Source organism: Pavona decussata, unplaced genomic scaffold (assembly GCF_977016875.1).
Source record: "Pavona decussata unplaced genomic scaffold, jaPavDecu1.1 SCAFFOLD_174, whole genome shotgun sequence".
NCBI classification, from domain to species: domain Eukaryota; kingdom Metazoa; phylum Cnidaria; class Anthozoa; order Scleractinia; family Agariciidae; genus Pavona; species Pavona decussata.
This window is the reverse complement of record NW_028145585.1, coordinates 1,497,691-1,513,738: the sequence shown is the minus strand read 5'-3', so window position 1 is coordinate 1,513,738 and position 16,048 is coordinate 1,497,691. Positions and strand designations below refer to the sequence as shown.

The window sequence follows — 16,048 nt, the reverse complement described above, 5'->3', positions numbered from 1 at the left end:
AAGCCAAGTTTCAAAAAAAAAAAAAAATTTCGACGAAAGGCATTTGGTGATCAGGGGCACCCAACTGTTCATTTCGGTGAATATCTATTCGGATGGCCTCAGACGCCTTAGTAATTCAGATATAGCTGCGAGGAAAATGTAAAGTTTTCTGCTCAAACTTTCGTACCACTGGAAACTAATTTCTTTCGTTTTCGGAGGGACAAAAATGTTGTTAAAAATACGAAAAAAAATGTCACGTTGAATTTCCGTAAAACCAACAATAAGTAGAAAATTAGGCAAATAAGCTTCCGTTCCCTAAAAGTTTCTGTCATTTATAGAATTTCCGCTAAAGCGTCCGTGTCTTTAAATAAAAAAAATTTTGTCTCCTGTGTCCCCACATAGCTTTCTGACCATTTTTAAATGGTTTAAAAACTGTGGTAAATCAATTGCCGCTGATAACAGACTTCAACGAGAGTTGAAAGTCCGCACTAGAAGGAATGCAGGTATCTTGAGCTCAAACAAACAGGTCAAAGCAAAACACCCTGTAGTGTTTGACCTCCACAGACACCTTAATGCACTCAGGTCTCAGAGCACCTGTATTAATCTTACTACCTGTTGTAAATAATAGAAGGTGATCATCTTTGCTTGCTGTGTCTACAAACTCATACAGCATATCAATAGCACTTTGCTCAACTATACCTGAGCTTGTGTCAGGAACCTTTCTTTACAAAAGCTGATGAAATATTCTCATCATGATGAACAAAGACCGGTTCAAACTTGAGTGGATTTTTCTCAACTTAAGTGGATTTTTCTCAATTTGACTTAGTAAGCCAAAAACGCTAAAATTTTCCTTCCGTAAATTGATCAAGTGCTGCTTTGTGTTTGAGAACTGTGGAATGTAAGATCAGTGTCTGCATTATTTCCAGTTTGTTGCTTTCCTGTTGATCAAGAAAAGTACACTTGTGAATAACAAGTGAAAACCAAGTTTATTTCCAACACACACAGCACGGTTTTGAAACTTGCATCTCAGTAACCACAGATCTTATGAAATTAATTTGGGCCCAAACATAACAAACATGAAAGAAAAACTTCTCCAACCCCATTTGCCAGAAACCATATGCCAACACCAAACCTTAAACTGGTGGTTGAACATGTGGTTTGTAGTTGGTTGGTGCTGATTGAAGGAATATTACAGTAAGCAGCTCCTCTTGTTCTGGCTTCATGATTTCTTATCCCCCCTAAAAAAACTCATCACTCATCATTTGAGCCCTAATTTACAACAAATAATAAACCTAAAATTGTACTCATTTTGAAACTTACTGTAAGCATTCGACTATCTCCACTTTTTTGAAGCAAATTAATGAATGCAGAGTCTTAGGATACCTCTGATTTGTGTCCTGGTTGGGCGTCTTTAACCTTAACACCAAACGTTAATTGAGAACAAGATAAACATGATATTCAAATAATTTAAGAATCTTATTCAGGCCCAGCATCACTAGCTTTTTTATTCCCTTTCTCCCAGCTTGGGCCCCAGTGCATTGATTAAACTGATTGAAAATGCAAGTTTTGGTTCCAGTTGCTCAAAGGGTGGATAGCACTATCCATCAGATAAATCACTTTCCAGTGGAGGGGCCAAAGTTTTTTTTAACAGTTGTTTTATGTAATGCAAATGAATTAGGTAACTGCTGATTCACTGGATATAAGCACAAGCACCAGAGTGAAACATTTTACTTTGTTGTTACACCTTAAATCTGGTATATAAGCAGTTAATTATTATCATTATTTTTTTTTATTGAATTAGAATACTTTTAAAAAGGGGGATGGAGTCAAGGAATCAGCAAATAAATAATTACTGGAAATCTGTGACCAGTGGGAGGGGATGCTTAAGGCTTTTTCCTGTTGACAGTTTAATATTTTGAACAGTTCATAATATCTGAGAACAGTTTTACATATTAAAAATTATTTAACCTTTATTAATGGTATAAGTAGATCCTTTTCAGGATTGATTTATCACTTATTTACTTACTTTATCTAAAATCATCATCAGATCGTCATCTACCACATTAATGTAGGATGCCTTTCCAACTGCTTCATTCAAGTCACCTGTTGCTATGTACCAGTAAATAGAAGGAACTAAAAATGAGAACCCTGGACCATCTTGTATAAGACTATGGCCTACCATTTTGGCTAGTGTCTCGAAAATCTGTGTGAGTAGATTTTCACTGCTGTACAAGGGTGTCAGCCTATTTGGTTGCCCTGTAAAGAGTCTCAATGTGTGAAGTACCTTGTTGTGGGCTATTGCTTCAAATGCAGTTGTGTATGCCTGTCTTAATAGACCTCCTGAGTCCACTCCTGGCTGACTTCTAAATCTGATTGCAATTGGTATCTTTGGGTCAAATTTTGTTGACTTGTAATACTGAAGCAAGTCAATGACAACATCTTCCTCATCTACTTTGAGTCTTTCTGCTGACATGAATGATTTCTTGTTAGCCCTCATAGCCTTTGCAAAGTATCACTGACATCTTTGTCCCCTTCCACCTAGTCAGTGTTCTGATCGGTATCTGTGGCTCTACTCATAAGTGCACGAGCCACTAACTCAACATCACAGTCATACCTCAGCAAGGCCTCTCTTACATTTTCCACTCCTTCATGTAAATTGTTGTCAACGATGCAATCCCTTCATCAATAAAGAAATTTCCACTTGAACAGCCTGGTTGCTCATTGTCAGTTGTGGTTAATTACTCTCTTGCTATCACTGAATTCACTCTCATCGCTAGCTTGCTGCGCAATTTTACAAGCATCTGGGAGAACCCTGTCATCAAAAACGAACGTTTCAAACTCTTTTTATTATTGCTATCACTGCCATTAACCTCTATACTACTGCATGTTAATGAATGCGTCCTCAATTGCATGATAGGAATGGACAAGCTGCATTTGGGGCACTTTGTAAGACGAGACTGAGTAGTAACAGGCTGTGGTGGTTTATCCATAGGTAGGCAACTTTTCATGGGACGAATGTACAACAGTGTGTTGCTTCCCACTAGATCCCTGAGATGTGGGATGGTATAGCCATCACTTGGCATCAAAATTAACTTGAGGGGTCTTGAAGATCCCCCTGATTCTGCTCGCATAAGCTCAAATGCCCCATCCTAGGATTTGATCTTCTCGTATTCACTTTCAAGAACACATTTCAAATCCTCAAAGTTCCCATTTTTGTTTGGAAACACCACCTTTTTTCTTCCTAACCCTGCTTCTTTCAATGCAAGCAATGATTCCTGTGAAGACGTCTTATTCTGCTCTGTGTACGAGAGCAAGCAGAAGTCATGAGTCCATGATTCTTTTGGCTGGATCATGATGATAGCTTTCCCTTTCCCTTCAGTTTCCTTTTTTGGAAGGAATCTCCATTCTATTCCCTCCTCCAGAGAGGGAAGGAAAAGCTCGCCTAAAAGGAAATAGAAATGGACATCGACAATTAGTTATAGCATCATTTTCAATCAAGAAGTTAAATTTTTGCTCAGTTTCTAATCGATGGTCGTGATTATAAATTTCTCTCGCGCAGTCAGCATAAACCTGTTCACAGACTTCTCAAGATTATATCGCATTTATCGTACAAAATTAAAATGCACTTACTTCAAATCCTTAATTGTCCACAGCATCAGAAAAAGATTGTGAAGATCCATGGAAGGACGTTGACGGCTGCTGTCCATCGTTTTCATCTTCAATCTTAGCAATATAGCTTCTTTTAAAATCGACACAACTTCGTTTACTTTTCTCGTAATCTTGTTTTAACCACGTGGGCAGGAAATGGCGGGAAAAGTCGCTTGTTAATACCATCGTCGACGAAACGAAAAACACGACGACACGAGGAGACAAATGACGCCACGAAGGGAACAAAACGGCTAAACAAAGCAAACAACGACGCCAGGAAGAAAGCATTACGATGAAACGAGAAACTTGACGACACGAAGAGATTAAGGTAACGCCACAAAGAGAGAAAAACTACGACAAGAAGACTACATCACGCTGCAAAATCTGACTGTCGATTTTGTCCTATCTGACGCCATACCCGGTTCAGGTCATGTTTTCGAGCAAGCTACTGTCAAGAAACATAAATATTCGTAACTATAAGGTTTATTATAAAGTTTCTGTCCATCCGCTCATGGAATTTTTTTCCTTGTGCTGTGAGGCCTCAAGGTACCCCAAGCTCTATGAGTCTTGAGTTAGGTGTACGGCACAAGTAAAGGCTAACTCTAGCCTCTTCTTTTTCTTTAAATTATTTTGTTTTTGGAGAAAACGCAAACGACTTTAAGGTGAAAAATTATGGTACCGGAACCGCAACTGAACATTGTCCCCTAATCAATCTTTAATTTCTTGCCACTTGTCCCACTATTCGTTTACCTATTGTGGGACAAATTCCGCAAGGTGCTCGAATCGTTATCTGGTGTAAAAATTCCCTAAAATGATCATTTTTCGCAATAATTACAGAAACAAAGCAAATACGAGGTATGTTCATTTTAGAGCCTAAGTGAGCTTGTTGCACTAATATTGAGACAATTCAATTGCAAGAAAAATTCAAGTCTAACCGGCATACTAAGGGTGTTTTTACACAAGGAAGTATTTCCTGCAACTTACAAAGTAACACAGCAGCTATTGAATCAGGAGGAAACAAGGATTATATGGTGGGAACGGGGTGATGTTCACAAACACGAGGCATGGTTGTACCCTTCATTATCTCTTTTTGCACTGAGTAATATGTGTCAATCTTCTCGCAACTGCTTGTAGTGTTTCATTTACGAAAGGAGGAAGCTTGGATCTCAGTGCAACAAATCAAATGTCGTTTCTTCTTTCTTCGACCAAGTCACCTCGTAAAGAACAGAAAATGCAATCAGAGCATTAAAACGCCGTTACTTTAGGCAATGTTTCTTGCAACTTATCCGCTCGCTTTTTCATTGTGCCATTGCAATTGCGACACACGTTGTCCGAATCGTTGCCTACATGCCCTCGAACATGTCTCGCAATGTGTTTATTGCCGTAATCGTTGCGAGAAGTACTGAGTAACATTGTATTCGCAGACGAAAAATATCATAAAGTTATCAGGTTATGAATGTCTTCTGACTGAAAACATGTTTTCAAAATTATTTCAGGTTAGGATTGCAAATGAGTTGGAACACACAAGTCACTTAAGTTTCATACCGATGATTCAAAATTTATTTACCGAAGCGGTCTGTAGCGTGACTTCAATTTTGGGGAATTTTATATAGTTGCCACTATTTTCAATAAACAGGCGGAAGACTCAGACATTTAAAAGATAATTATGCCTTTGTATGAAGTTGCAAAATCCTGGGGGAATTTCTAGATCAAGCTAAAATTTTCGATTTAATCGGCTGAAATGCAAATAGTACACGCGCATCAAAAGGAATTCAAAATTTCCCAGAACATTCGAATGACCTTACTTGACTGTTCCATTTGCACAAAATTTCCATTTCCACTTTTTTGTCTCATAGCACAATTAATGGGCCATCTAATCTAACAAAGGATTAGCAATTTTGTTGGGAAAGCAAAATAACATTTCTATTTAATTCAGTGACACGGGAACTTTCTAGACTTTCTAACCGAATGAAATTTAATAAAAAGAGAAAAAAAGCTAAAATTGAAATGAGAGGCCGAGGCATAAAGAAATACAGATCGACTGAAATTTAACGCAAGGTGGTCTTTTGAGGAGACCATCATCCGCACCATCAGAAAGGATCAAATTAAAGGAAAACAATCAGCTTTGCTCATTGCTCCCACTACTGTTAATACTAAGTATAATCACGATTAAGGATGGGACGTAGTAAACGGCAAATAAAAGTGGGTTCAATTAACCGGTGGAAATCTAAGCCGCTTAATGTCGCAGGAAGTTACTAGATAAGTGGCATAAATGCATTAGATGAAATAGTTATTTCTCCAGGGAATGAAAAATGTGCGGTAATCAAAGAATATTATATTCAGTTTGAAAACGTGGCTATTATTTTGCTGTAGTTGAGCCAGTTTAGATAACTTTGAGATAAAATGCCCGCAAAACGCGCCTATCCGACGAACCAAAAAGTACACAGCAAGTCCATGAGCTACGCAGTATGCTACAAAGTGGTCCTTCAAAATATTTTGTGAGTAGCAAAAATCATAGAAAAAATAAATGAGCCATTTTGGAAGAAGCAGGTTCCGCAGTCGAAAACGTGGTTCGCGTGCAGCCAGTCTAGAGACGCTGTTTGACTAGGCAATATTTTTTGCAACTTTTCTCGCAATTTCGTTGCGCCGTACGCGTTTTACATGCCCTCAAATGAACGTATGCCTCGCAACTGTTGTTGTTGCAGTCACAGTTGCACGAAGTAGAACCGACTTCTACTTCTCGCAGCGATTACGGCAACAAAATAAATACTGCGAGACATGTTACACTAGGTACGATTTGTGCAATTTGCATCCCAACAAAATTGCGAGAAAAGTTGTAAGAAAAATTGCCTGGTTTACAGAGGCAAAATGAGGCACTTATCTGAGAAAAACAAGAAATTAAGATAAAGGACTGATAAAATTGTGCCAAGTATCACAGGAAGCAAAAGAAAATTAGTACATCCTAAATAAAAGACCTTTGCTTGCTTTTATGGTTTTAACTTAGATTGAAACAACTGGTTTGTTTGGTCTAATTATTAAGGGGTATTTTTATAACCTCTTGACATCCATATCGTGGCTGATATACTGTTAGCCGATAAACTAACAGATAAAAATGGGTTCAATTAACCAGTGAAGGGTCGGTGAAAGCCGCTTTTGTCTCTTATTCAAATTTTGCTTTAAATTTTGACTTTCTTCAATGCGGCATTCCAATTTTGTCTGATGTTTTATGACTATTAAACAGAACGTGGGAGAACAGATAGACAGACAGACACTTTTATTTAGTTATAAAGCTCAGGGTAGTCCCTTGTGAAGCTTAAAAGCACTCTGACATTTTAACAACAGCTGAGTGATATGAAATTTATAATTATACTGTTGAGTTAACTTGATTTGATCTTACTCACCCTTTATAAAGGAGCAAAGGAAACTCCTTTTCTCAGGCGCTCTACAACTGATGTTAAATGGCCCCGATGACAAACTATACTGGAGACGGAGAACAATCGCTCACAGAACTGTTTTGTTCAGCAGAATTAACTGGAGCTATACACAGCCAACTGATATGCCTTTCAGTGTTAAACATTTTTTTGTCCATTACTCCATTTTTGGGGAATACTCTGATCCTAGTCGCTCTTTGCAAAGAGACTTCGCTTCATCCTCCGTCGAAAGTCTTGCTCCGTAACCTAGCGACGACTGGTCTCTTTGTTGGTATCATCGTAGAACCCGTTTATGTTGTTTACTGGATATCTGCGGTAAAGAAAGAATGGAACATTTGTCGTTTCGCGTTAGTTGCAGTCATTATAACAGCACAACTACTGTGTTCAGTCTCACAATTGACATTGGCTGCTATCATTATGGATAGGTTTCTCGCCCTGTTGTTAGGGCTCAGATACAGACAAGTTGTAACTTTAAAGCGAACATACGTAACTGTAATTTCTGTTTGGGTTGCCTCTGCTATTGGTTGCATAATGTACCTTTGGAATGGACTGGCATCATCGTCGTACAGCTATGTAATTCTAATACTGTCTCTAATTCTTTCGATTTATTTCCACACGAGGATTTTCCTCAGGCTGCGTCATTTTCAAACTCAGATTCAAGGCAATGTTACAGCTCAACCGAACCAAACAAATCCATTGAAGATGGCGCCATACAGAAAGACAGTGTCCGGTGCACTGTGGCTGCAGTTGGCGTTGTTTGTTTGTTATCTATCATATGTTGTAGTGGCGCCATTGGCAATTCGAAAAATACGAAACGAATCATTGTCTTCAACATTTTATCTTGTGCATCAATTAACAATACCTTTAATTTATTTCAACTCGTCATTAAACCTACTTCTTTACTACTGGAAGATTAGTGAAGTAAGGCAAGCAGTAAAGGATACGGTCAGACATTTGTTTTGTTGCAGTTCATCAAGTTAGTAGTTACGAGGTAACTTTGTACTATTAATATCTGTACTTTAGGAGTCAAGGTTTTAAACTGATTGCCAAGTTCACACTTTCTTAGTCTATGACATTCTCAAACTCAGTAAACCATGAAGAGAAAACTAAGGAAATAATTACCCTTAGGGGGCTTTGGAAATGTGATGTTAATTGTCATAAAATTTGGTGAACTTTTGCTTTGCCGAATTCTCCAAGAATTTCTCAAGCCAGCGAACGAGTTGGAACACACGTCACTAGTTCAATACCATGGATTCTAAACAGCCGAACAGTGCAGCAGTACTTGGCATTAGCCGCATCTATTTCAACAAGCGTAATCTCATATTTGGTATCATTCTTTGTTGATGACTGCTTTTATAATCGTGAACAGACTTCTTGCCCTGTTGTTAGGGCTCAGATACAGACAAGTAGTAACTTTGAAGAAAACGTGTAACTCTGCGGCTTTCTGCATAGGTTGTCTCTATCGTCAGCTCAACGCTTTCCCTTTGGAATTCGGTTATACAGAGATGGTATAGCTATTTCGGTACACTAGGCGCGTTGCAGGACAACCAAGCCAACCACTTCTAGCGAACATCACAGCCAAGCTAAAAGACAACATCCAGTGCACTGTGGCCCAGTTGACATTAGATGCTTGTTATGTATTTATTCATTTCCCATATAATCGGTAGTGATACCTGTAACATTTAGAGAAATTCGAAATAAACTGCCTTCAGTTTTTCAGTTTTTTTTCCTTGGATTACAATTTTAAGTAGCATTCGTGATCGTCCTTCAAACCCAATTCCTTACCACTCAAGATCAGAAAAGTAACTTGAAACTGAGTAGTGAAGAATACAGTCAGCCAGCTTTCTTGTTCATAAAGTAAGTGTTTCTGGGCAGTTTAGAATCGGTAGTCCAGGCCAAAAAAATGGTTATTTGTTCAAAAACTGATCTAAAGGAAGTGTTGAACTGAAGCTACAACCTCGTCGACTTACCAACTTTTTGGATCCTTTCTGTCAGCCATAAAGTGATAATTAAGTACCAGTTCTGTTCGGATCCTTTTGAAAGATCTAAGGTTGTATAATCATCTGTCGTCGAATGATGTTACTTGGAGAAGAAACGTGATATTATATTCACTGACGGAAAATATCTACAAACCTACTAAATTCAGTGACTGAAAATATGTGTTCAGAATTATTGCAGGCTGATTATCCATACAAAAAAGAAAGGACGTGCCAGGAACACTCAAGTTACTACTTTAATACGATTGTTTTTATTTGCAAGTCAAAGTGGTCTAAAGCGTGACACTCGCAGTTGTGAGTTCTGGCGCAGTGGTGAGAGCACTTGCCTCCCAACAATGTGACCCTGGTTCTATTCCCGAACTCGGCGTCATATGTGGGTTGAGTTTGTTGTTGGTTCTCGTCCTTGCTCCGAGAGGTTTTTCTCCGGGTACTCTGGTTTTCCCCTCTCCTCAAAAACCAACACTTCTAAACTCCGATTCGATTTGGAAAGTGTCCCCAATTAGTGCTTTGCGCTAAATACCTTGACACTTAAATAAAGTGATTTATTGTTTTATTTTTATTTAAGTAGCTACCACTCTCTGACTTTCAATTAACAGGCGGAAAGACCCAGATGCACGCGCATTTAAAAGAAAAATATATTTTTGTAGGAGGTTACTAAATACTGATCCGGCGGAGAAAAGAAAAACAGTGATAATTGAAATGAAAAGCTGAGGCACATTAAGATACCGTATTTATTCGATTAACTACCCACCATGAAGCCCAAAAGGTTAAATAGGCGCCCACCCACAAATAAGCGCCCACCCCACCCCCTCCCAACAAAAACCATTTCTGTACTAGCCCAGCGTGAAGTACGAGGAGAGTCAGTTGTGTTCCAAAATTGGTTTTAGATACGGTAGTCAATGAACTTCAATATTGTTTTTGGCTTGTTCATGTTAGCTTTTGCACTTTGTTTTGTCTTGTTGAAGTGAAATAAACTTGTTATCCCTTATTGTTGTTATTCTCTAAAAACGGCCTCGCTTGCAGAAAATGTTGGGAAAATAATTAGCGCCCACTTCGAATAAGCGCCAACCCTTATGGCCCTAAATTAAATATGCGCCCTGGGGCCCGTTTCTCGAAAGACCCGGTAACTTACCGGGCCCGATAAGTATATTTTGAAATGTTTTTTCGCCGATTACACAGTGATTACAGACATGGTACTTGGCCAATGTTTTCATAGAATTATAAGGTTTTATAATTTAGTATTTAAAGCTAACAAAAATTGACTTCTGTTAAGAAACATTTATCACCAAAGACACTTATCGGGCCCGATAAGTTACCGGGTCTTTCGAGAAACGGGCCCCAGGCCGGTTAACTGCAGGCTAATGAAAACACATTTCGGTTGTTTGGTTTTAATTGTTCTTTCAAATGATCATCACCCTGGTAAGCAATGAACTTTGGTCGTTGCCCCAACTAGCTATGATTAAGCTACTGTAGTTTAAAGTGTGTTCAATTAACCGGCGAATTCCAGTTTGTCTTTAATTTAAGTTTTGCTTTCGTTTTTCAATGATGCGGCATTCCATTTATGTACGATGTTTCGTCTTTCAATTTCATAGTTATTAAACAACACTTATAGGAGGAATATTTTTGTCCTTTATATAAAGAGGCGATAAAATTCGGATTCAGTTTGGCAGAGTAAAATGGGTGTTTTCATTCCACGGCAAGTTACACTAGGCAACAATTTGGACAACTTGTGTCGCAATAAAATTATGAGAAAAGTTGCAAGAAAAATTGCCTATTGTAACACAGCCTTTAAACTAAAACTTCACACGTGAGGCGTTTTTAGTTCAGGATACATCCTGTTATTTATTAACTGAGATCAAGTCAGTTACAAAATGAAATTTGGGAAAATGTTTAAAAGTGTCGTCATAACACAAGCTCTTTGAGGTGGTTAAGCCGCCGTTACACGTTGAAACTTTTAGCTGAAACTTGTGTGCAACGGCGAACGAGACCAGTTTCACGAAGTGGTGTTACACGGTGAAACTCTTGTTTTTTCACCACTGCAACCGTGGCGAGCCGTTGCAGAAGTAGAAAGCGGTTCTACTTTTCGTGGAACTTGTCTCGCAAAGGCAGTTCGAAAAAGTTTCACGAAACCGACCATGTTACACGGTACAACGCCTGCTGAAACTTGTTTCGCAACGCCGTTGCACACAAGTTTCAGCTAAAAGTTTCAACATTTCATGAGACATTACATTATTTCCATGGCGCCACTCATTGACATTCAAATCCTAGCAGTATGCAGGATGTTTGTTCCATGAACCTAGTTTAATGGCCTTAGCTCCACGAGTCTCCTGTAGCTCAGTGGTAGAGCATCCGAACTAGTAATCGGAAGGTCTTAGGTTCGACTCCACTAGGAGCACTCGGATTTTTTTCCGAGTATGCCTGTGTCATTTATTGATTAATACATCATTCTCATTTATGCACCAGGCTTAACATATTCCATCACATTATTTCCAATATAACATAACGTAGTGAAGCAAACAAATCAACTTTCGACACTTAATTGAAAACTGCTCTTAGCCTGAGGGAACTACTATCTCCTCATCCTTTTGATCATATATGTTGATTGACGATTAAAGGGGAAGTATCACGATAATTTGATGTCATTTCAAAACCCAAGAATGTTTGTCTGACAACAGATACAAAAAATAATTGTCTAGTTTTGTTATAAATTATCACCCCAGTGCAATAAAACTGTCGATTAGTGCCTCTGGCCAGAGACAGAGTAGGTCGGTATAGATTGAAACTTGAAAAATGTTAGGCTAATGTTTTTCAAGTACTCGCATTTTTGTTTTTAGAATGCGCTAGAACAGAGTACGAGTTGTTCCTTTCAAGAATTGAGTTGATTTCTCTCCTCTCGTTGTTCTAGAATTATTTTGTAGTAAAGTGAGGGTCTTGTTTCACCATTTTTAACAAGAGGTCAAAAACCCCGTGATACTTCCCCTTTAAGTAAGTTTTATCAAACACATTCACTTGTGTTAGATTTGTAAAAAAAACTGTCTACCTTATTTATAACTTACAAGATATAACCATACTGAAATTCAAATGTGTGTATTTCGAGAACTCTAAATGCTACCAAATTAAAACTTAATACTTAAACTCCAAAAATATGTGAGGATTGCCTCTGCTCTTCATTTGAATCAAAAAATCACATTGCTGACAACGAAAACTGCAACGAAAACTGCGAAAACACAAATCGCTATGTTATACAACTGTGGTAAGCCAATGTTCTCATTCCAAGTGATTCCACTGTCCACGTTACTGACGTCCTTTTTCAAAAGAAACTTGCCATTTGTCGGGCACTCCTCGGCGGTGCGCGGACGGCAAGACAGCTGCAACTGATAAACAAATACCGGATTATGTAGCGTTAGTGTTGAAATCTGATATGGCAAAATAATTACCCACTCCGGCCGGGCGAATAACTAACAAACTGGAGGGCTTGGAAATTAAAGTCGCCATGTCAGGTTGTGTTCTTAATGAACTTGTTGAATTTGTACATAATCAACTTATCTACCACTACTTCAGTTACTTTGATCGCAACATACTAGCTACAATACTACTTCGTTTCCTCCGCCTCTTCTGGAACATTTGCACTGTGATTATAATTGTTTCAGTCATTCTATCAAATGGAGTTCCAATTGTCTATTGCCTCGCACCGCGCTACCCCCGTATTTGTTGAAGACTTTTTAGTAAGCGCGACCTCTTAGACCTCGGCAATTACACTGAATCAGTAGTTTTAAACTTGTCTATGCGCGCATGAGTTATCGTGATGTCGGCTGAAATTTCATCCGCTCCTGATCAGATGTAAAGTTTATATCAATTTAATCGGAATTTAATCAAAATCATAAATTATTCATACGTCTGCGTATTGTGCATGTGTTCACTGTAAGCCGCCATTACGGGCCAAAAATCAAGGACGTAAAATCAACTCAACGAATAATGTATTCTTAAAAAAAAAACAGCTAGTATGTGTGTTGTCTGCTAACTCCTTCCATTGACCGAACTAAGGAGCAACTTTCCTTTCAGGACGGATATTTTCCAAAAGTTCGACTTCGATTAACCTCGCTCGCAGACGCTCTTTTGGTTCTTCTCGTTGGGGAGGAAAGATTGCGTGACGAGCCAAAAGAGCATTTACGAGAAAGGCTACACTTCGATAGGCGGGGCTGCTCGTTTCAGCATACATCAAACGCAAACATGAAAACCTTTAGAGGAGCTTACCTTACAATTCCGAGGAAACGACGTGACTAAAAGAATACGATATTCCACAGTGCGATAAATCCCCCTTCGGAGTCAAACGTAATCGATAAGAGAAGGCCGTAAACACTGAATTGACATACAGCCGAACAAAACATTTCATTTCTCTGGCCGCGATATAAAAAAGAAAACGTTCAATTAACTTTAAAGATTCGAGACCATTCCGCTGGTGAAAGGCTAAGAGTAAAGTAGGAAACTAAAACTTAAGCCTCGAAATAAATTTAATTCGGGGTTCAGCGTGAGCGATAAGATCTACTCACCAGAACAAATGTAAACACTGAGAGTTTGCTAATGCACAGCAACAATCAACGCTTGATGTATTTCTATATTTACGTTCACTTGGATAAAGCCAAAATAGCAACTTCAACAAGATTGAAAGCTTCTTCCGATGTTATAAAACGCTGACGGAAACCGTCGTTTGAACGTAGAAAGGAAAATTACAATACTGCAAACAGTAACATTTAGGTCACGTGCTAGGCAACCAAAATTGTTTACATGTATCATGTTTCATTTGTCAAGAACAAGACGCGAGGAAAAAAATTACGGATGTTCTTGGAAGATAAACTGGACGCTTTTTTTGTCGATTGGAAACCACGTAAAACCACCAAAAGAACGTACACGTCCACCTTTACGTTGTTTTGCGTATCGAAAGAAATCAGAGTATAGTACGTGCGTGTACATGTGTTGTACACGTATGTACAGTGTACACATGTAGACTGCACGTGTACATGTGTGTTAATTGGTTTGGGAGGTAAGCAAAAAACATTATGTACACTAGTAGTTTCCATTGGAAAGTGAAGTGCTGCGGGTAAAGTGCATGTAGAAGAAGAGTGGTTAGTGCTATCTCGTTGATTGCATGTACTTGAGATGGTGAACAGTTGAGCGGCTTGATGAAGTTTGCTTATAAACTTGGCTAATGGTAAACATTTTCACGCTGGGAAATTGGCAGGATGAATATTTCTCCCGCCATGCCAATTGATAGGAATATATAATCAATTATAAACCAAACAAAATGTGAAGATTAGTCAGTTTTTGGAGAACAGCGGGATTATAAGTTAAATTTCCCTGTAAAACTGCTAGGAGTGGAACAAAATTTACCATTTTCAAATCGCCTTTACCTCGCGTGAAATGTTTATAAAATATAAATCCCGCAAGCACTTGTAAATTTTCATTAATTACTTCTCCCAAACACAGTAATATTCATTTTGAGTACAAAAATAGTGATGTTCAAGGAGCGAAATTTCGTGACCAAACATTAATGAAACCCTTTTGTTTGTTTTTGACCGCGCACAAAAGTAAATCCAAATGTTTAACACTTCTGGTTAGTAGATTTATTTTCCAGGAGTCGGGTAGCCTCCTTTGCAGACGTTGTTTGTGTCGGACCGACACAAACAACGTCTGCAAAGGAGGCTAGTAGTCGGGTGACTGCTTTCTATTTTCGAAGACGCCATTAGAAATGATACAAACATTGCAAACTGTATGCAAGTTGTAATTTGCTTGCGACCGCAGGGCTGTTTGTACAATCCTCTCGAAGTGTCGATCTCTCACGGTCGAAGTGTCACGTTCGATAGATGGTTTACCTGATAAGTTTGGCACACAAGTTTTATATTAATATTCTTGCTAACGACGAAGATATTAAGTTTTACAACCAGGGCTTTTGTGAGCTTTGACTGATATTTCACGACGGGAGCCTATTTCACGGCGTGAAATCAACCATGACTTTTTCAAGGCGTGAAATTGGCGAGAAGGGTCACATACACATGTACATAGGCTGGCCTAACTGCGTAGCTTGTAAATTCTGTGTTTATTGCGACTAAATTAGCGGGAAATACTGATTTTTATGGTTACCGTGTGAAAGAATTTGAAAGGATGTAGGTAGTGATCTGGCTGCGCTGGATTTGTACTGGAAACTGGTAATTTACTTTGAAGTTCTTTAAGCATTGCTATACAAAGCCATTCCCGAATAAAAAGTCGCAAGCAGACAACGCGACGTGTTTTCAACATTTTCCACTCTGCAGCATTGTATGATTTCAATAAACACAACAAAGTAAATCTCCTTCAAAAAACTCATTGATAATTCATCATCCCATCGATCTATCATGGTTGATAAAACATCACGTGCAGTGGTTTTATATCCGATACTAACCTCCTCCTATGCGGTGTTTAATGTTTTTCTCGTATGCTAATTTCCAACGTTCACAAAAGCATCGTTGCTATGAACTCTCTTGACACACGCTTTTCCAGGAATGTTTTTAAAGCCTTTCAAAAAACTCGCAGCACGTGTTTTATCCCGATAAAGCACTGCTGCTCGTGTTTTAAACATTACATAAAACATCGAATATATTTTCTGTAGACTTCCAGGAATTGCTTCAAATATCCTGAGAAACGTATCGCCGCAATTCATGTGAATTTATCTTCACTTGATATCAAACTCTTTGCCATCTCAAAAACCTGGCTTTCTATATGAAACAGGATTTCTCCGCTGTATATTATAAGTGTTCTTTGGTGTATTTTAAGGCCTCAATTCGAGGGCCGCCAAATCGAGGCAAATTCGGTGATAACATACACATATTTATATCCGAGAAATCTCAAAAGCTTCTGGCACAGGAAACGCAGGCTATTCACGTACGCAGCCTGAAATGGTCTGCTGCGAAGCCACCGATGCCGTCCTTGAATCCTTGTAGCGTAGTTTGATGCGAGAAC

General features: G+C 38.7%; 1 protein-coding gene, 1 long non-coding RNA gene and 1 pseudogene across 2 annotated transcripts in view; 1 reads left to right on the top strand and 2 right to left on the bottom strand.

Moving 5' to 3' along the window:
• Positions 1 to 421: 421 nt before the first annotated feature.
• On the bottom strand, positions 422 to 2,452 carry LOC146463909 (uncharacterized; annotated as a pseudogene).
• A 5,203-nt stretch (positions 2,453 to 7,655) lies between these two features.
• On the top strand, positions 7,656 to 8,777 carry LOC146463908 (uncharacterized). Its single transcript, XR_014856784.1, has 2 exons — positions 7,656 to 8,049; positions 8,147 to 8,777. It is a non-coding gene; the product is annotated as an uncharacterized LOC146463908 (long non-coding RNA).
• Positions 8,778 to 12,042: 3,265 nt separating this feature from the next.
• Positions 12,043 to 16,048, bottom strand: part of LOC146463903 (uncharacterized) — a 60,375-nt gene continuing 56,369 nt past the window's right edge. The window contains exon 4 of the mRNA XM_085083889.1: positions 12,043 to 12,429. The gene's annotated coding sequence lies outside the window, so the exon portion shown is untranslated. The remainder of the gene's footprint in view (positions 12,430 to 16,048) is intronic.